We start from the raw sequence: 21851 nt of genomic DNA, 5'->3' as shown, positions 1-21851 counted from the left end.
TGAAGCAAAAGTTTTTTTAAAAAAGAGAGAATAAATCTTAAGAGTTATCATAAGGAGTTTTTAAAAATTTTCTTTAATTTTGTCTATATATGAGATGATGGATGTTCACTAAACTTTTTGTGGTAATTACTTCATGATGTATATAAGTTAAATAATTATATGTACACCTTTAACTTACACCGTGCTTATGTCAATTATATCTCAATAAAACAAAAAGGAAAAAAAAAGTTGCAACCCAAAAGACAATGAGCAAATGGTATTAATATAAGCAAGTAACACACAGAAAGGGGAACTTTAAAGCTGCTGCTGCTGCTGCTAAGTCGCTTTAGCCGTGTCCAACTCTGTGCGACCCCATAGATGGCAGCCCACCAGGCTCCACCGTCCCTGGAATTCTCCAGGCAAGAACACATAAAAAGTTTCTGACTACATGTGATAATTAAAGAAATGCAAAGAAAAACTAGTCACATCAAAGTGGCAACCTTTATAAGGCCCATAATAACAAGTATTGGACAGGAAATGGAGAAATGGACTGTCCACTGATGGTGGGAGTTTAACCTCGAACGATCAAACCTGAGAGTCTTTGGCAACACGTGCTAAATGGGTGTTCCTTAAGACCAGCAATCCCGTTTGTGGTACACGGCACAGAAAGGTCTTCAGACACGTGCACCGAAGTGTGCATTGCTTCTCCTAACTGAAATGCTTCCCAAAGCTAATAACCAAACATTCTAAATGTCCACCAGAACAAGAATGAATACATAGTCATAAGATGAAACACTGTTCAGCAGACAAAATGGATAAACTAGAGCCAAATGTATCCACACACACACACAAAACCAATTTGCAGAAAACAATGATAACCATTTCCATAAATACTATATAGTGTCTGTGAACACTTAAGTATGAGACTAACATAGAAAAGCTTGGACCACAAGAACACGTACCAGATTTTCAACAATGGATGCCTCTGGCAGTGAGATAGTGGATGGAACTAAACAGAGAAGTTTAATTTGTAATTTTAAAATGTTTATAATAAAAAGCAGATCAGAAGCAAATATGACAAAATGTAAATATCTGTCCATGCTGGGTAATGGATACAGGTGTTTATAAGATTATTCTCCAGGCTTTTCTATTTTAATGTGTTTATAACCAAGAAAAGAAAAGCAAACAATGTTCTTATATTAAATGTAAACCCTCACACCCTAAATATGTCTACATTCTATTTCCTCCATCTCTGCCTCAGCTCAGACTCTCGTCTCTTCTCCAGCAGGCTGTTACTGGTTTCCCTGCTTCCAGTTTCCACCTCTACAATGTTACCAGGGTGATTTTTCTGAAATATAAATCTTCAAAAACTATAAAAGGAAATTCAAATCCAACTCTCTTCACACGGATCCTTAGCTTTCAGATAAAACCCTAGCTTCTTTGCATGGCAGACAAAGTCCTCCATAACTGAGGTCCCACTTCTGTTGGCCCCAAACCCCACAGTCCCTGCCCCTCGCCACATGCACACCCAGGGCTCTGGCCCCACTGCCATCCAAGAGCCCCAACTTTTACAAGCTTGTAGAACACTCTTCCCCTTCTCATCTCCCCACTTAATTACGGTTTGCTCTTCAATGCTGGGCTCAAGACAGCACCCTCTATCTGCATTCAGGGCTCCTTCCCCAGCCTCCCTGAGAGCCCTGTGCAAACCGTTTTTGCAACTAGCACGTTGCATCCTAACCACCCTCTCCCCAGGGAGACTGTACGCATCCAGTCTTCAGGAACCACCTCTCATAAAGTTCTTTCCCTTGTGCCTTAATGAATGTTCACTAAATTGTGTCAGATTAATAAATTAAAATATCCCAGCACACAGGAAACATCCACGGAGCACAAAGTACCATCCTAAGTGTGGTTTTACTCATTCATTCTGTAATGACTAGGATTATTGATAACAACCATAGCCCTCCTTTGTGGGGTATTATAATGCACTTGCTGGGTCTTGCAGGAGAACGTAAAGTAAGGCTGGACATAGACCTGGTCTTCAGGGAGTTTCCAGTCTTTTGGGAGACACACTCTTAAGACATGAAGCAACCTGAGCCTATAACCAGATATGACTATGACTGGGCAACTCAAATCTAAGGTAGAACCCATTCCCAGAAGATTTCCTTTAAAGCATTTAGACATAGAGCTGCTTTAAAATGAACAAGAGGTAGGAAACAGGAAAGAAGAGAAATGGGAAGTGAGAAAAGAAAAAAAGGCCACAAAGGTCCTCACATTCATTCCAAACATCCCAGTTTACTGCCTGATGGGAGTAGACACTGAAGGTGGGAACGGACCCAGACCAGGCCTCCCTGTCAGGATACCCTGTATCCTCAGGATTAATAATTTAGGGAGAAGGGGGGCCTGGTACTGGCTGGCAACTTGGCCAGACAGTCCCAGTCCTTCCCCTGCCCCAGGGCTCTGCCATTCAAATCGGTATTCGTTAGCGGGCGGAATGGGCTCGTTTCACGCATGTTCTAATTAGACAATGGAGATTATTACAAAACACCTGCAATGTTTGTAATCGTTTAAAATAATGAGAATCAATATTAGCTTTCAAAGTCACCATATGGTAAATGCTCATTCCAGGCATGTGGTCCCTGATAGGCTCTCAATGCTTCAAAACTGATCATTAACATTTTTTAATTTGCAAGAAGTTGCTCTCGGTTAATGAATTGGCTGCCTGTGTGCCCTCCGCACAGTGACTGCCTCTAAGTGATCATTTAATTGTAACATGGCCTTAGGGCCCACCGGAGTACTTGGGGTCTGCTGCAAAGGACATGCTCCAGAGTCAAGTACAAGCCAATACCCCACCACCAGCAGGCACTTCTCAGATGTCTGATCTCCAAGCCCCTTAAAATGCTGGTTCTCAGATCCCGAGAGAACTTGTGAAGAACAGACTGGTAAGTCCCATCCCAGAGTTTCTGATTCGGCAGGTCAAAAGGAACCGGCCTGAGAGTTTGCATTTCCAACAGTTTCCCAAGTGATGGAGACACTGTTGAGCCAGGGACCACGCTTTGAGAAGCACTGTCCTACAGGAGGACACCCAGGCCCTACTCCAAGGTAACACCTTCCCCTTCGGCAAGAAACACCCGGGAAGGGTGAAGATTGAGAAAAAGACTTCAGTTTTTTCCCTGTTCCCTGAGCAAACTTCTGGGTCACACCTAATGAGATGGCCGGTGGGCTTCATGGAACATGTGTTGAGCCAGATACTGTGCTGGGCACTTCCACATCTTGACTAATCCTCACCACAGCCCGGTGAAGGCGATGCTACCACCACACTGGACAAAAAAGGAAACAAAGACCCAGGACCGTTCGGTGGCAGCCTGGCCAACGCGTGGAGGATTCTGATTCAAACAAAGGTTTCGTGCCTCCAGCCCCGTGCGTCATCACAACTGTCCCGAATGACGTGACCAGACGGTAAGTGTGGGCCACTTCACTCCTCACCCAGAACCTGTTTTCTCCCCTTCCCTGGGCTCTCCTGACCACTACAGGATGCGAGGTAGAGAGGATCCTTTGCAAGCACGTAGATAGTGCAAATTACCAGAACCGCACCAGAATATACTCTTTTTCCCTTCACACATGGTCAAAAATTCTTCCCTCCCCATAAACTGAGCACACAACCCCTTCTGGCAGTTTGCTTTGACCTCAGTTCTCATCTACTAGGCTGATACTTCTCAACTTTTAATATGCCTAGGAACCACCTGGGGATCTTGTTAACATGTAGCCTCTGAAGGCACAGATCTAGGACGTGCCCAGGAGCAGCACGTACTGCCCTGCTTCCAGGTGGCACCCCAGGGGATGCTGACAGTCAGTTCTGTGTAGACACAGAGGCCCTGGCATGGTGGAAACGTGAGCTTGGGAGCCAATGCACCTAGGTTCCGATCACTCCCAAGGCGTTTTTCCTAAAGCGGTTTATTCGAACTCTCAGAACTTCAGCTTCCTCATTTCTAAACTGGGAATAAGATATACCCCACACAGGGTCATGGGATTCCCAGGTGGCACTAGTGGTAAAGAACCAGCCCGCCAATGCAGGAGACATAAGAGACAGAGGTTCGATCCCTGGGTCAGGAAGATCCCCAGGAGGAGGGCATGGCAACCCACTCCAGTATTCTTGCCTGGCCTGAAGGGCTACAGTCCATGGGGTCGCAAGGAAGCGGACACGACTGGAGAGACTTAGCATGCACCACAGGATTACGAGATAAATAACACGTGAAAAGCACCTATCATTCTAGCACCCTCCTGCCCTCTCTACTAAAACCCCTCTGCAACTACTTCACCTTCTTTGACATCTCCCTTCTCTCACTTCCTACCCACCCAAGCTTATGAGCAAGGGAGGTCAGACATTTTTACCTGGTTTACCTGTGGGGCAATCACAGGCTTCAGAGAGACCAAGTCCACAGCCAGGCTGTGCCGGGTCTCAAATACAACCCAGGGCTCCTGATTCCAAGCTGAACGCTGTCTCCCACGCCCTAGGGACTGAAGCCTCAGCCCTTCTACTTTGGTGGTAGAGCAAACACAAGACCTGAACCACTGCAGCCAGAATTAGCATAGCTCTGCAGGAGTCCTAAAGAAGAAATGAATGGCTCGTACTCATCTTTTGTTATCTGGAAATAGAAATATTGGCCGTGGGAGTGGGGGGGGGGGTAGGGGGAAAGTGTGCAGATTTCAGCACAGCAAAAGCCCAGAAAATATACACTCTTATCTCTAGCTGGAGCTCTATTTTCATCCAGGGAGTGACTTGGTAAAACAGTCCCTGGGATAACACAGGAGACACCTCTTAGCCCCAGGCAGGGAGCCCCGAGAAATGTACAATATCAAAAGAAGGAAAACAGATAAAACGGAAAAATCATAGGTAGGATTTACGACAAAGTTTGCTCACGGCCAGGTGAATTCACTAGGCTCCCCGAGCTTCCTTTTTCTTCTTCCTTTGAAGTTTGAAAATACCTAAGACTTGTTTTAAATCATCCCCATAAAACATCGCCTGCTACAGAAGCTGCGATCAGGGATTCTCCCGGCATCCGCATTTGTCGCCGAGCTCGTAATTCACAGCAATTCATAAACTTTTTCAAAATGCTGTGAACGTAACTTCAGGGGGTTAATAAAACAGCTTTCTACTCCTCTACTTCTTGCCATTGATAATTTATTCAAATTGTAATTGCCTGTAATGTGCACCCTCTATCACATTACCGCTCATGCCCCGTGCACGCTCCCCCACCATCCATCACCCCAGCTGTCAGCACGGCCCTCCTTCCTGCCTGGCACACAAACACGGGACTGCTTCTCTTCTCACAGCTAGTGGACAAGCTGGATGGAGGATCCCACTGGCGCCTTCCCACTCAATGGCTGACATTTAGTCTCAGGCTATCCATGTCTCAACCATGCGTCTTGTGGCATGAGGTCTGCAGGGTTTGGTGGTTTGGGCAGAGCTATTTGCGCATGTGCAGACAGTGCAATGACAGCAAAAGGCTCTCCTGGGGAACAGGGGGTGATGGATGGATCACAGATTTGAGAGTCAGGAGACTTCTCATCCTAGCTGTACTGTGACTTCTGTGCAGGCGGAGGTAAGCTCCTTAACCTCTCTAAGCCTGTTTCCTCACCTAGAAAATGGAGGCTGTGAACTTGCCCCCTCTATTCCACAGGACCCACTGACTGTTTCAGAGACAATTAGATTATTTCTCAGGCTGACTCTGACTCACACAAAGTCTGACATTCCCTTCCAGGTTTTCCCCAGTGGAAAAGAGCAAGTTATCCTCCGAGTTCTCGAAGCAGATCTGGAACCAGGGGATCAGACAAGGAGAGAGGTCATGGAAGGTGGCACCCAGCTTCTAGGGGCAGATAAAAAGGATACTAGAGTTAGTCCTAGAATTAGTCCAATTGTTTGGTGTTGGGCAGATGGGTATCTGATTCTGGTGACCCCAAGATGGCAAAAGCAGAGGTCGAGGCTGCAGCTGGGGTCCAACCAGTGGCTCTGAGGTCTTCCAGGCACTGGGTGATAATGCATTAGATGATGTTTCTTTCCCCTTGCCCCTGTTCAGATCTCAGTGTGCATTAGCAGTTTCCAGCCTGCTTACTGAGCGGCCAGCACTGGTCTCTCCTCTCCTGCACATCACCTCTTAAGCTCCCCGGATGTACTGAAGGATGGAGTCCCAGCGTTTAACAGGCTTTCCAGAAAAAAATGCTCCCACCCTCTCAGAAGTTCCTGTGTGGACTCAGAAGTCCACAGTCTACCCTTGGCCTTGCAGAGTTAGAGAATAAGTAGGGCATGCAGGGCCTGTTCTCCAGGCAGCTGACCACACAGAAAAGCAGCATCTTTTCGACCCCTGCTTTTTTTATCAAGTCCCAGCACCACCCACGCCCCCACCCCTGACTTCTTGTTAAAATTCCCCGCAACAAGTGGCACAGTAGGTTTGCTCAGCAGGTACCTGAACGTCACTGAGAAGAGGGAAAGGAAATCAGGAAATCGCAGAGACTGCCAAGAGACCTCCCAGGTCCCACATCACCCCCTGATGGGTTTCTCTTTATAACACGTGGGGGAAACCAACTGGTTTCCTGCATCCACGGAGGCTGAGAAGCGGCACTAAAATGAGGAGGAGGAGAAGCAGAGAAGAGGCATCTCTAAACCCCCCCAGTTAAGTTCTGGCCCGATGCCTGAGCCCCTGGGAGCCTCTAGTCCCTTAGGAAGAGGCAGGTGGAGGAAAACGATTTTTCTGCAGCTGCTACCACTTACCACAAATCATTTATTTCATCGTCTTAGCAAGCGCAAAGTGTACCCAATCCCACCAACTGTTTTCTCAAAATCTTAAGACGTAGCGTTCTCCGGTAGGACTTCTTCCCCGACCGAGATTGCATTTCGTGTGATTTACATTAGTGGGGAGTCTGTTATTAGCCTGATATTTTATCTCTGACACTGTGAGAAATACTGCTGCCATAAACCTGGGTGCCCTTAGTAAAAGCTGAACTACTTGGCAAAAGCTAATAAAGTGAGGGACGATGAAAGCAATTGGCTATGAATACCTAAGCAGCAAAGACGACAGAGGCCCCGCAAGGCTAGGCCACAGGCATGCGCGGGTCTGCACACACACAGACACGCGCGCACGCCCTCCTATGTCACTTTCCCTTGAGGCCACGATCACCTTTTTTCTCGCCCTGGGAGCCATTCCTTCCCAACCCAGGGCTCTTCAGTCCAAGAGTCACAGTTGCTTATTCCCAAAAGTGGATGGATCTAGGCTTTGTAAACCATGCAAGATTCAGAAGGCACAGGAAACGCCTGGAGAACTCCGTGAGGATTCAAATTCCCAGCCCCCAATACCTCCAGAGATTCTGAGAACAGGATGATGGGATCTGGGAACCTGCATTTCTAACAAGCATCCCATGAAGGGTCAAGGGGACTGGACTCTGGCGACCGCTGTATTCGTAGGCGCTGAGTGGTCAGTATAATAAACAGGGCCCTCTCCCGGCACCAACGTTGAGTGAAGAATGGATTTCAAGGCCGACTCAGACCCTGTTTCAAAAGATTTGGTCATCCGTATGCCCCCAAATGCCTCAGATGAAACCAGCCGCATCAGAACAGAGGCTTCTGCCTTCCTGAAGGCAGGTGCCAGCCCAGGTTCTGGGTATGTGCATCACGTGCAGGAGGAAGGGTGGATGCTCGCTCCCGTATATTGATGAACACATGCTGTCAATCCGTGAACACGCCCATAGGAATATTAATAAAGGCAGCGTCTCTTCCTCTGGCTACCTATTTAAGAAACGTTTACCAAGTGAGAGACTCTGAAGCGCAGTAGCTGGCAGTAAATGCCAATCATTTGGCTCACATTGCTTGAGGGACTCCAAAACACTCAGAGGCAGGACTGTTGGGTGTGGTCCTCACCCACCCAGCTGCTTCTCCTGAATAATGAAAAGAACACAAAACCATACTGGACAAGCGGTGAATTATGCAGCGAGCCTTGGAGTTTTTAACATGTGCTTCTTTACCCAGTGATGAGCCTGGAAGGCGAGATGGGGTCAGGGATGGCAGAATTCACCATGATGGAAAGTGAGCCTGGTGGAGCCAAAGAGATGGCATAATGCTGTGGATTCTCAGCCCTGGCTACATAGTGGCATCATCTGCAGAATTTAAAAATAATAGGAAATACTAACCCTAGAGGTCCCAACTCTGATCTGGGGTGGGGCAGGGCACAGGTATTTTTTCAGGGCTCCTCAGATGTTTCCAACACGGAGCAGGGGTCAGTCATCTCAGACTAATAGAACTTCCAGGGAGTTTAAAGCTGGGCGTTCAGTCTGCGCTGAGTTGAACCTTCTGGCAAACTTCACAATGTGTCATTACTGGGGTCCCATCTCAGAGAATAACAGGTGTGGATTCTTTTAAAATCCAGCCCCCCCTTTTTTTTTGCTTTTGTGTGTGCTCAGTTGGGGCTGACTCTTTGCAACCCCATGGACTCTAGTCTGCCAGGCTCCTCTGTCCATGGGGTTTTCCAGGCAAGTATACTGGAGCAGGTTGCCATTTCCTGCTTCAGGGGATCTTCCCAGTCCAGGGACTGAACCTGGGCCTCCTGTGACTGCTGCATTAGCAGGTGGGTTCTTTACCACTGTGCCACCCGGGAAGCCAGAATCTCCCCCAGGTGACTGCGCTTTGCAGCAGAGACAGAAGGGCTGGGAGACGTTTCATGCTGACGGCTGCCTGTCCTTTGCCTTGGGTTTTGACCGCTGACCTAGTGGGAAGCACTGGATTTTGAATCAAGAGACTGAATTTAAGTCTTAACTTTGTTAGAAACTTGCTGTGGCGACTTAAGCAAGTCATTAACCCTCTAGGCCTCAGCTTCATTTTGAGCCTGTCTCACAAAACTGGTGTAAGAATTAAATAAAATCATTTGAGGGACTTCCCTGCTGGTCCAGTCGTTAGAACTTTGCCTTCCAATGCAGGCGTGTGGGTTTGGTCCCTGGTCAGGAGTTAAGATCCCACATGCCTTGAGGCCAAAAAGCAGAAGGTAAAACAGGAACAATATTGTAACAAATTCAATAAAGACTTCAACCACAGTTCACCTTTTAAAAACCCTTAAAATCTACATTGAAAAAATATTACTTGAAAGCACTCAAAAGATAGTAATCTGCTACATAAATATCATTGTATCCTTTCTTAGACCAAAAAAAAAAAAGTTCTACGGGGTTTATATCTTAGCAGGCAGGGAGAGCCTGTGCTATGAGGAAGCAGGCCCCCCGGGCTGTTAATAGTGACAAGGATGATGCTTTAATGCTTCAAGTGCGTTTTTTCACCATTGACTCCACCCCAGTTAGAATTCTGAGATTATGCTATTCCATATTAGAGTAGAAGCTCAGAAAGTCTCAGAAAAAAGGCTCAGAAAGTTCATCACTCAAACAGCAGCAGCAAAATTCAACTCGGTTCTATTGATTTGCAACCCCAACTTCTTTCCATTACACCCAAGGTTCTCAAACCTTTCTGTGCAGCAGACTATAGGGACCCCTACCCCAGAGTTTCTGATTCGGCATGACTCTGCATCTCTAACCGTTCCCAGGTGATGCTGTTTGTTCACTGACCACACTGGGAGAACTACTGACCACCAAACCTTCTTTGATGGTAGAGAATTGCCCTAGAGAATGAAACAACTATCCCTGTGGCAAAAATGGGGGCAGGGAGGAAGTGGGGAACGAAATGGAGAGTCTAACTTCACCTCCTCTGTTTTTTCAAACGTGTAAGGAAACAGGCTCAGTGAAGCTAAATGGCCTATCAAAAGGCATGTGTCCCACAATACCAGGCAAGGAGACGTGGAAAGGGCTCATAGAAGCTGGCAAAAATACCAGGAAAGGCTTTGGTGCTATGGGCTCATGAATCATTTAGGGTCTAGAGGGTTTGAAACCCCTGGTGGCTCAGATGGTAAAGAATCCGCCTGCAGTGCGGGAGACCTGGATTCAAGCCCTGGGTTGGGAAGATCCCCTGGAGTAGGGCAAGCAACCCACTCCAGTATTCTTGCCTGGAGAATCTCCATGGACAGAGGAGCCTGGTGGGCTACAGTCCATGGGATTGCAGAGTCAGACAGGATTGAGTGACTAAGCACAGCACATCAGCTTCCTGGACAAATCAAAACAATTCTCTAAACCACCATTTAATTTCCTGTAAAACTGAGAAAATGAGAGAACCTATGTCTCAGAGCATTTAGTAAGATAATGAATGTGAAATATACAGTTTACCTGACATTAAGCACCCGATAAATGTTAGCTGTTATTTATAATCATTATTGTTATTACTATCACCATTCAAACCACTCTCACCACCAGCAAGCACCACCTGAACATCCTCTAATAATGCAGAGGGCTGCAAGACGTGGGCATTCCCCAACCTGTATAGAAATGAGGGCTCCACAGTGTTCACTTGTAGCAGTGTCTTCAAGTTCAAGTTCAAATAAAATAAAATGCATATTCCTCTGAGACTCTTTCAATCATCTTTAAGTTTAGGGGAGATGTATTGTCACCAAATTGTGATTGTGGGAATGGATCATCCGAGAGCTCACTGACTTTCTCCCTCTCTCTATCCTGGCTTGCCAGGACCTGTCCTGGGAACAGCCCGGGGAACTGTCCTGGACTTCCCAGGTGGCACGGGTGGTAAAGAGCCTGCCTGCCAATGCAGGAGACACAGAAGATGCGTGTTCAATCCTGACTCACGAAGATCCCCTGGAGGCGGGCATGCAACCCACTCCAGTATTCTTACCTGGAAAATCTCATGGACAGAGGAGCTCGGTGGGCTATAATCTATAGGGTTGCAAAGAGTCAGATGCAACTTAGCACGTATGCACGTGCAGGTTTTAGCTCTGAAAATCTCACACCCTGGGAAATTTCTGTCTCTCCCAAGCAAACAGGATGGTCGATCGAGGACTTCTCTTTCACACACCTGAATACTCTTTAGTAAGATGAATGTTTTAATTATCGGCATTGGTGAGCACATTTTAAAGGGGGAGAGTAAGGTAAGGATCACCTGTCTTACTCTAGTCAAAAGTATAAATGAGTTACAGCCTCAGCTTTCCTGTTGCAGGGTCCTCTTCTAGTCTCCTTCAAGAGGGATCCTAAATACATTTATTCTGGGATGTAGAGGCTGTTTATCAGCTTAAAAGGATTCTTAGTTCAGGCAATTTACATTTCAATAGAGAACCAAATATTAGCTGAAGACTCAAAGTAATTATGAGCAGAGAGAGATTTGTACTTGAGGGTGAGGGATTTAGGGCAATCCTCGCTGAACCCCTGAAATTATAGACTTCTACTCTAGCGAAAGCAAGCCTTCCCTTCCTCACACCAAGAATTCTCATTAGAGAAGGGGGCACATCAGAATCATCATGTCCAGGGATCAGCAAATCACAACCTGCTTGGTCAAAGCCTGTCCACCGTCTATTCTTGTAAAGAAAATAGTATTGGAGCACAGCCATGGTCCTTTGTTTATATACTGTGTGTGGCTGCTTTTCTGACACAACACGAGAGTTGAATAGTTGCAACAGAGACCCTATGGTCTGCAAAGCCAAAAACGTTTTCACCCTGGACTTTATAGACCAAGCTTCTTCCAAGTGTGGTCCGTGGGCTGTCATGCACATCACCCAGGAGCTTATGAGAAAGGCAGGACTTGGTTCTACCCCAGCACTTCTAAATCAAAATCTGTACCTTAACAAAATCTCCAGGTGATTCGTATGCATGTCAAAGTTTGAGAAGCACTGGCCTAGGAGGATTTCTCCACATATTCATGTCTTGGACTAGATTTAGGACACCAATTCACTTCTATAGCCCCCACCTGTCACCCTGTCAGACTCTCCCTTGGAGAGCCACTCTTCCCACAGGGTAGAGTTGCAAAATAGAATATAGACTGCCCAAGGAATAGAGATGCAGATACAGAGAACAGACTTGCAGATGCAGCAAGGGAAGGAGAAGGGGGACGAAGCGAGAGAGTAGCATCCACACTTCCACACTACCGTGTGCAACACTTCTACACCACCATGTGCAAAACAGCTAGCTGGCGGGAAGCTGCTGTGTAACACAGGGAGCTCGGCTCAGTGCTCTGTGAAGACCTCGGAGGTGGGATGGCGGGGGCAGGGGAGGGAGGCGCCAGACAGAGGGCTGTAGGTATACACACAGCTGATACATGCTGTTATACAACAAAACCAACACAACATCGTAAAGCGATTACCCTCAATTAAAGATAAAATTTTTTAGAAATATATAAACTGCCCAGTTAAATTTGAATCTCTAAAAACAAGTACTTTAGGGTAACTGTGTACCAAATATTCCATGGGATATACCTCTAATTAAAAAAAAAAAAAGACTCATCTATCTGAAATTAAAATTTAACCAGATGTCCTATATTTTTATGTGCTAAATATTGCAACTTATCAATTGGGGCTTGATAATTTACTGGAACAGCTTATAGGACTCAGGGGAAAAAATTGTACTTACTATTGGTTTATTCTAAAAGATACAAGTCAGGAACAGCCAAATGGAAGAGGTACACAGAGCAAGTTATGAGGGGAGGGTACCCCACTACCCCAGCACTTCAGTGTATTCACCAACCCAGGAGCTCTCTGGACTTGTCCTTTAGGGTTCTTATAAAGGTTCCACTACATAGGCAAGATTGGCTAAATCACTGCTCATCGGGGACTAACTCAATCTTCATCCCCTCTTTCTTACCAGGAGGTTGAGAAGTGGGGCTCCAAGTTCCAACTCTAATCACTTGGTTGGTTCCTCTGGCAACCTGTACCCACCTTGAAGCTGTTTATGAAGAGACATCTCATTAGCACAGACTCAGTTATGTTGAAACGGTCTTGTTATAAACAACAAAAAATACTCACTTCAGTCATTCAGGAAATGTCAAGGGTTTTGGAAGCCCTAGGGCCAGGAACTGGGGGTGAAGACAAATATATATTTCTTATTGTGATTTCTTATATCCTATCACAGCTCTTAAGGCCTGCAAATATGGCTCCCAAGAATTCGTCCCATCCTGATGACATGTCCCTCCTCCCACCGAGAGGAACAGCCTGTTTTCTGTCCCAGGAATCTCGGCTGGCCTTGAGATGTCCTTTAACCCATAGGAAATGGCAGAAGTGATGCTCTGCCAGTTACAAGGTCAGCCTTTAAGACACCCGACAGAGAAAGACAAATATCATATGATATCAGTTATAGGTGGAATCTAAAAAAGCATACAAATGAACTTATCTACAAAACAAAAATAGAGTTGCAGATGTAGAAAATAAACATACGGCTACCAGGGGATAAGTGGAGGCGGGGAGAGAGAAACTGGAAGGTTTGGACCGACACACACACACACTGTTGCCGTTTTGTGGTTCAGTCACCAAGTCATGCCCGACCCTTTGAGACCTATGGACTGCAGCATGCCAGGCTTCCCCCATGCTGCTATATATAAAATAGAGGACTAATAAGGACCCACTGTATAAAATGGGAAACTGTACTCTATGCTGTGTAATGGCCTCTATGAGAGAAGAATCAAGACAGAGTGGCTACGTATATATGCAATGGCGCCCCACTCCAGTACTCTTGCCTGGAAAATCCCATGGACAGAGGAGCCTGGTAGGCTGCAGTCCATGGGGTCGCTAAGAGTCGGACACGACTGAGCAACTTCACTTTCCCTTTTCACTTTCATGTATTGGAGGAGGAAATGGCAACCCACTCCAGTGTTCTTGCCTGGAGAATCCCAGGGACGGCGGAGCCTGGTGGGCTGCTGTCTATGGGGTCACACAGAGTCGGACACGACTGAAGCGACTTAGCAGCAGCTGCAACATGATAGATTCGCTTTGCTGTACACCTGAAACTATTACAACATTTTAATTCAACTATACTCCAATAAGAGTTTTTTCAAAAGTCACTGACAATTTCCACTTTTATTATCTTGGGACCCAGCGACTATGCTACAAGGGAGCCCAGGCTCTCTACCCTGCTGGAGAGGGGCTGTGCAGAGAGGCTCTGGAAGATAAGAAGTCACATGGAAAACTGAGGTGCCAGATGGGTGAGAATGACCTTGATTTTCTAGCTCAGACTTTCTGCCAAATAAATGAAGCTATACAGGTGACCCCAGTAGTAGTACTCAAGACAGAACTAATGGGTCAACCCAAAGAGTCATGAGAATTAACAAATTACTACTGCAAGCAATCTTTTTGTTACACAGCCGTGAATAACTGATACAGTTTCCCTGTCCCCAGGTTAGACACTTGGTTTCACTCTGAAGAGTCTCCTTCTTTAAGGCTGAATCTGGGAAAGGAAACAGCCATCTTCAGATCTACCCAAGCCTTCCTAAGAAGGACTGGATAAGTCCTCTCAGGACAAGATGGCTTTTCTTTCCTCCACTCAGTATACTGGAGGATGCAATTCTGTTGTCTACCACAATGGTGGCTGGTTTTCTCAGTTCTTCTTTGGGCTCACAGCTGCAAACCCAGCTTTTGATGAGCTGGTATTTCTCTCCCAGGAACCAGTATAATCCATGGGATGAGAACTGCTGTCTAAGCTATGAACAGCATTCTTTTCTGCCTTCCCTTCCCCTCCGCTGCCTCCATGAATTTAAGCTGTTGGCAGAATGAATGCAACTTGTCTTCTCAGTTACTGAAGAGTCTGGGTTAAAAGGAGGAGTCTAAAAGCTCTCTTCCTTTGTGGGCACTTGTCATCTCACTGCTCTCCATCTATGTTTCCCTTCTTCAGAAACTCCAAAAACCCTGCCCCTTAGCATCCTCATTAAGCAAGTCCCTGGCACTAGTATCTGGACCCAACGTGGTAGCAAAAAGATATTTGCTTTTATCTGCTCTCAGCATCCAGGGCTCACACGTGCTCAGAGCAGGGATCAGGTGGGCAGTCTTCTCTGCCACCAGTTTAAAAAAAGGCATCCCTTTTTGACTCATACAGTTGGACTCCAAAGAAATTGGCAGCCTCATTTGTCCATCCCACTCCAAAACTCTTTCTTTTCTCCTCACATACATGGCTGGGATAATCGTACATATGAGAAGGGGCTGACCCAGGGTCTGCTGGCATCCCTCCCAACTCACACGCTCAGCCACAGGTAACGCCATATGTGCACCTCCTCTCCAGGGTCCCGGGTCTCTCACCTCGTTACCACCGGGTCTGCTCGTGACAGCACTGTGAAATGGTGCAAAGACCAGGCTTTGGAATAGCACCCACCTAAATTTGTATCCCATCTGCTTACTAGCTTTGGGACTTCGGGCAAGATTCAAAATTTCTCTGAGCCTCAGTTTCTTTATCTGTTAAAAATGAAAACAATATCTGCTACCCAGGCTGACAATATATTGAAAAGCTCTGGCACAGCATCTAGAATATGATAAATATTCAAACCCAGTAACTACCTCTCCCCCCCAACTGCTACAGCTAGGGTGTCACACAGCCTAGCAGGGCCAAAGACCCCCAGACAGTTAGTCCACTTGCCTTGACAGGGGTCTTCATCAGAAGAGAAAAGCAACTCATTACAGCCAATCAGGCAAGGACTTGGTCTTTTCTTTGAGAGGTAATGTGGTCAAATACAAAAAGGCAAAGAACTCAAAATCAGCGTGCTCTAGATCCTGACAGGCTAACCACTTCCACTGCCTTGCACAAATGACTCTACCTCTAAAATACGAATTCCTCATCTCTATAATAAGGGACATAGAGACACCACAAAGACGCCTTCAGGTGTTCAACTATGAAGTCCCAAATTTTAACCTAAAAGTCCCGATAGCTGTATTTTCCTGGGCCTGCATTCTGCTCCTTTTTCAATCTAATTCACCCCTGAGTTGATCACTTTCAACTTTCACTGTAGCTCAGTTTACCAACTGTTGAGCTCCTGCAGGTTCTGTGGCCCCTGCTGCCCTGTAAGTCTGTCTTTTCCACTCATGGACTGGCCATCAGGCGGCCCTCAGTCTGTGGCAATGACCAGGCTCATTGAGAAGGAAGGTACCCATCTCCCCACCCGCAAACACAGGCCGAGGGAGTCCTAGCACCCCAAGGACTTTGGGGTCAAATAGGAACGTCTGTGACGATGGAAACATTCTGCGGTCCTGTTTTGTCTGTGACATCGGCTGCCAGCTCCGTGTAGCTATAAGCACTTGAAATGTGACTAGTGAGAGGGGAAACAGAAATTTAAATTTTAGTTAATTGGAAAATAAATAGCCACACATGGCTAGCGACCACTGTATCGGATGGTGCAGCTTTAAGGGAAATGCTACAGAGAAGCAGCTTAAAGGGCAGAGATGGTGGGAATCATAAATATGTCTGTGGACGACATTTACTCTCCTGGGGATGATTTATTCTTCGAGGGCAGAAAGGTCTGGCTCAACTCTTAGCAGTAACAACCTAATCACCAAGGGGAGGAGAGGAATATACAATACTGGCCCTCACTTTTCATCCACCTGCGGTGTTCACCCGGCAGCCACCACCCCCACGGAGTACTCTGAAGCCGCGCGCTCCAGAAGAGCCTCAACTGGGTCAGAAATGACCCTCAGGGTCTTAGACTTTGACTGTGAGCCCATCTTCCTACCAACTTTATTGCCCTAAACATTCCTTATTCATCTGTTCATCTGAATATGCTCTAAACAAAGGGAGCTAAAACATCAAGAAGCCAACTTCCTAGGAGAATAATATCAATACTGTACAGCGTGGCCTTTGGAGGGCTCCAGGAGTGTAAAATAAATTAAGATGCTCGACAGAAAGAAGTTTTATGTAGATCTTAATCCTTTAGAGAAAGTCTCCAGCGCTTTGTCTGAGACACGGTGCGAGACGGCCTTTGCACTTCCAGAGTGGGCCGTGTACAGAGGCAGTCACCGGCCAACTGAAGACGGCCCACTCCCTCCCAATGACAGAGGCAGGAAGGTGTCCTTCGGCCTAGCTCGCTGTTCACTTTGTCATCCCCAAAGCAGCTTTCTTTCCCTCTGCCCCTGCTCTCTCCATTGCCTCCTTCACTAATCATCCTTGGTAGTTCCACCCTTACAAGATCCAAAACTAGGATGAGTGACAGTGCTTTACTCTGAGACAGCAGAATTTAGGGGATGTGAAAACGGCTGAACTCAAGGTCAAGGATAGGGAGGTCATATCCCTCCCTCTGTACCATCGGGGAACCCTCTATCTCCTCTTCCATTTGCTTCTTGGCTCTCCACTTCCAAGGATGTTCCATTGCTCGGCAGGCACATTTGATACCTACCCCTAGAAGTGGCAAATTATAGCAAGCTACAACTTCACATCTCAAGATCCTACTGAGACAGATACTAAAGAGACAAAAGTCAGGGCTTAGACTGAATTCCAGAAAATTCTTAGAAATTAGAAATTCTAGAAAATTGGAGTAGGACCTGGGCTATAAACACCCGCCTGACTCAAATGCCACGATGGAGGCATATAGGGTTGAATGACTTGCCCTAACCCTGGCAGAAAGCCACTGTCCCAGGGCAATGCATCCAAACAGAATGCCGTCCCCCAGCCGTCTCCCCAAAAGGTGATCTCATGGGAGGGTAGATAAGAGGGAGCCCTGGGGTGGTCATATGTGAATATTCACCCTTTTGAACATTAAGTGAAGTGCTTACAATAGCCGGGAACTGAAAGCATACCATACCTGTTGCACCTCCATTATGAAAACAAGTCACTTATTCCCTAAGGCTCTTCCCTTCCTCGTCATCCATAAACTGAGGAGTAGAACACCTACCTCTGCATGAGCGCCAAGCATACACAGGCTAACCCAAAGTCCTGGCATTATCCTAGAGCCTCAGAGAAGAGACCCCTTCTGTGAACACTAATAGAGACCCAGAAGCCTCCTGGGACAGAAGCTTCAGGAGAGAGAGCAGGGCCTTGTCTTATTCACCCTGTTTAACTGAAGTACCTGGAACAGGGCCTGGAGCAAAGCAGATGCTCAGTAAACACTTGCTATATAAATGAATATATTGCCATGTCCCTTCGGCCTTCTAAAATACCAGTTCAAGCTCAAGCTTGGGCAAGCAGTTTAAAGTCAACGAAGGACCAGGGCCGCATGAGAAAAGGCAGCTCCCGACAAAGGGATAATTAACACATTCAAGACAATCAGATCGATTCAGAGAACCCAGACCCACGTCTCACCCACAACTCCAAGTAAAAGTGCAGTAATTCTCTAGGTGTGGACTCTAGAACAACCCACATTGATTTGTTTATATTAAAAAAAAAAAAAAGGCAAATATCGGGGCCTGCACACCAGAACTACTGAGTCAGACTCTCTGGGAGAGGAGGCCCAAGAATCTGGATTTCAGTTGCTTCCCCAGTGATTCTGAGGAGCTCTGGAGTTTGAAGACCCAGATCCAAAGCATGTTCATCTGAGTCTGCTTTGAGGAATCTCCTTATATGGAAAGCAGGGAGCAACGGAGAACCCAGACAAAGCCATCTGAGTTGGGATTCTGACTCTCCTGATGATGTTCTATCTTGTGATTGCCCATGATCCTCACGTGATCGCCTGCACCTTCCTCACCAGCTCCCTGATTTACGTCTCATGAAGCTGTAGACAGGCTTTCCATGGAAAGAGGCTTCTGTTTCTGAAATCATTTCTGTCCTGTTCCAGAGACCTCAACAAACTCCAGGAGCCTCATGCCACCCAAAGGGCATAGAGGTGGGGATGGAGGTGAGCAGCTGATGGCTGCCTTCCTCCTGGATCCTGGCTACTGTGATCTGTTTAATCACTGCTGTCACTTGATTTTATTGTCGAGACTCTTACACCCATGATAGAGTAATCAGTCAACAAGTCATCATCCAACACCCACAGGTGCAGGGCACTGAAAGGTAAGAATAACAGAAAAGGAGCTGCAGGAGCTGGTAGGGTTCTTACCCTCGAGGTCTGTACAGTCTAGCCTGAGAAATAATCATAAACCCATGAAAAGATACCTGCAAAAGAACTGACCAAAGTGCCTGAGGACCATAGACAACACTTGGAACTTGAAGCTTTTCTTTAAAAAGAAGTCAAAGAGAGAGAAGGATTTGGAAAATGCAACAGCCTCTTCCCTCCCAGGGGAAACACTGCTCACCAATTGGCACTTCCCGACTTTTTCATCGAGTGTAGACCTGATATTTAGAAGAGTGTTTTCTGAAAGTGTCAGTCGCTCAGTCACGCCTGACTCCCTTGTGACCCCATGGACTGTGGCCCGCCAGGATCATCTGTCCATGGGACTCTCCAGGCAAGAGTACTGGAGTGGGTTGCCATGCCCTTCTCCAAGGGATCTTACTGGCTCAGGGATCGAACCTGTGTCTCCTGCATTGCAGGCAGATTCATTAACATCTGAGCCGACTCAAACGGAATTTGGAGAGAAAAATGTTGAGCTGTTTCCCATCTGGAATGCCTTGGGGGCAATGGCGGTCTAGAAAACAGCGGTTCTTGATGTGAGATCCTGGAAGGACACCTCCCCTCTTTACCTGAGTAAGGGTTATCTCCTGGGCCTGCGGGTGTCCTGAGAAGGTTGCCACCCTGTGCTCATGGTCAACTCACTCTCCCTTTCCTGTTCCTTCATGGAGAGTGATTCTCTGGTTCAACCTCCCAGGCTTCCTCTGAGGATATGAGAGCAAAAGGTGAAAATGCCCATTGTGCTGTCTGGACCTAGAAGGTGCTTCAGCAAGTCTAGGTGGAACCAGAATGTTCCCTTAAAAGGATCTCTTCTACTGGAGGCAAGCTGGGTGTCCCTCTCACTCCACCACGGACAAAGACACAGGACTCCCTGATTCCCACCCATCTCTCTAGAGCTCCTGAATCAACAGATGTCCCCCGTCTCCTTCATCCAAGTGGTCTGTAAACTTCTTTAATCTCCCACTTTGTTAGAAGTTTATAAACACACATTCTCAAGAAGCATAAACTTCTTTCATATGCTATAACCACAGAGTAGAGGTATTAGAGAGCACATACATACACCTGAACACGCACACACTCACAGAGAAAAACATTAAGACAGGAATCAAAGATAAATATTTCTAGCCTGTTCATCCTAACATCTTGATAGATCACTCTGTATCCTTCCTGGGAAGCAGACCCTTCACTTCAAAGACACCTGAATCCAGCCAAGTATAAACCTCAGACACACAGACAAAGGAGAAGGCAGCTCTGGCAGGAAGCTATCTCAAATCCACCCCGGAGTTCTGTCAAAGGACAGGAAATCTCCCTAAAAGGCAGTGACTCTGCAAAGTGTCCTGGCGTTAATGGCTGTCCATATGCTGATGACCCTCAGATTTACATCTCTGGTCCATCCTCTTCCCTGAACTTCAACCTCAAACCCACTGACATCTCCCCTTGGATGTCAAATCCATGTTTGGAGATCTCAGACTTCATGTGACTCAACTCAGCTCCAGCTCTTTCCCCTTAAACTGGCCCTGCCTACAGCCCAGTCTCCCCCTCTGGTCAAGGGCACTGCCTTCCTTCCTGTCGCTCAGGACAAATGCCTTGGAGTCATCCCTGGCCCCTGTCTTCTCACTCACCGCACTTAATCTAAAAGCAAACCCTATTTATTAACTCTCTCTTCCAAATAAACCCAAAATATGACTATTCTCGGGCTTCTAGCAGGTGGCGCTAGTGGTAAGTAACCCACCTGCCAATGCAGGAAACACGAGTCACGGGTTCAATCTCTGGGTCAGGAAGATCCCTTGGAGGAGGGCATGGCAACCCACTCCAGTATTCTTGCCTGGAGAATCCCCATGGACAGAGGAGCCTGGTGGGCTGCAGTCCATAGGGTCACAGAGTTGGACACGACTGAAATGACTCGGCACTCACACACTGTTGACAATTCTCATCTTCTCTACTATGGCCACCCTGGCCCCAAGCCCTAAGCTCTCACCTGGGAGCCTCCTAAGAGGTCCCCTTGTTTCTAGGGGACATGTCACCCACGTTTACTTCCTGAAAGTGAAAGTAAAGTCGCTCGGTCATGTCTGACTCTTTGCTACCCCATGGACTATAGTCTACCAGGCTCCTCCATCCATGGGATTTTCCAGGCAAGAGTACTGGAGTGGGTTGCCATTTCCTTCTCCAGGGGGTCTTCCGCATTGCAGACAGATGCTTTACCCTCTGAGCCACCAGGGAAGCCTACACTATTACTTCCTAAAGCATCTTCTATTTCCCTCTCTGGTTTACTCTGCTTCAGGTATACAAGCCTCCTGGTTGTTCCTAAGCAGGTCAGGAAGGCTTTCCACCTCAGAGACTTTGCCAAATCATTTCTTCTACCCGGACCACTCACCAGTCCAAGTCCTAGTGGGTATGTCCCGCCTCCCCTGTATCTGTATCAGGATGGAACATGTTGTCTTCATTCCAGTGTTGCATTCTCCGCAATGTCTCTCTAACGACCTCATATCAAACTGTGGCCTGATTGTCACACACACTCCCACCCCACACTTCACTGATCTACTGTGTTGCTTCTCCCCTGACCCCCATCATCAGACCCTAAGTGAGCAGGAATGTTCCTGTTGGTCTTATTCTCTCATTAGACATCCCTAATGCCTGGAGAATCCCAGGGACAACGGGGAGCCTGGTGGGCTGCCGTCTCTGGGGTCGCACAGAGTCGGCCACGAATGAAGCGACTTAGCAGCAGCAGCAGCAGCAATGCTCACCATGGTGCCTGGCACTCAGTAGGCACTCGGGAAATCTCTGTTGAATTTGGACCTGGAAGTCACAGTGCAAATCCCTCATGGCCCTGATTTCAGAGGCCTCCCTGCCACAGCTCCCCAGCAGCTCCTTCCCCCTGCGCCTGGCTGCATGGCCAACCTCCCTCAGGCCTGCAGAACCTACCAGGGCCCCAGACCCTGCCAATCGAATGCCTACCAATCCAGGGAAAACAGTCCTGCCCTACGTTTGGAGGCTCTCCAGCAATGAC

General features: G+C 47.1%; 1 protein-coding gene across 15 annotated transcripts in view; it reads right to left on the bottom strand.

The window, feature by feature from the left end:
- Positions 1-21851, bottom strand: part of NRXN3 (neurexin 3) — a 1842793-nt gene that overhangs the window by 1649787 nt on the left and 171155 nt on the right. The gene's annotated exons all lie outside the window — the stretch shown is intronic.

This window comes from Ovis aries, chromosome 7 (assembly GCF_016772045.2).
Source record: "Ovis aries strain OAR_USU_Benz2616 breed Rambouillet chromosome 7, ARS-UI_Ramb_v3.0, whole genome shotgun sequence".
NCBI classification, from domain to species: domain Eukaryota; kingdom Metazoa; phylum Chordata; class Mammalia; order Artiodactyla; family Bovidae; genus Ovis; species Ovis aries.
The sequence above is the reverse complement of the archived record's forward strand: the minus strand, read 5'-3'. Positions and strand labels throughout refer to the sequence as shown.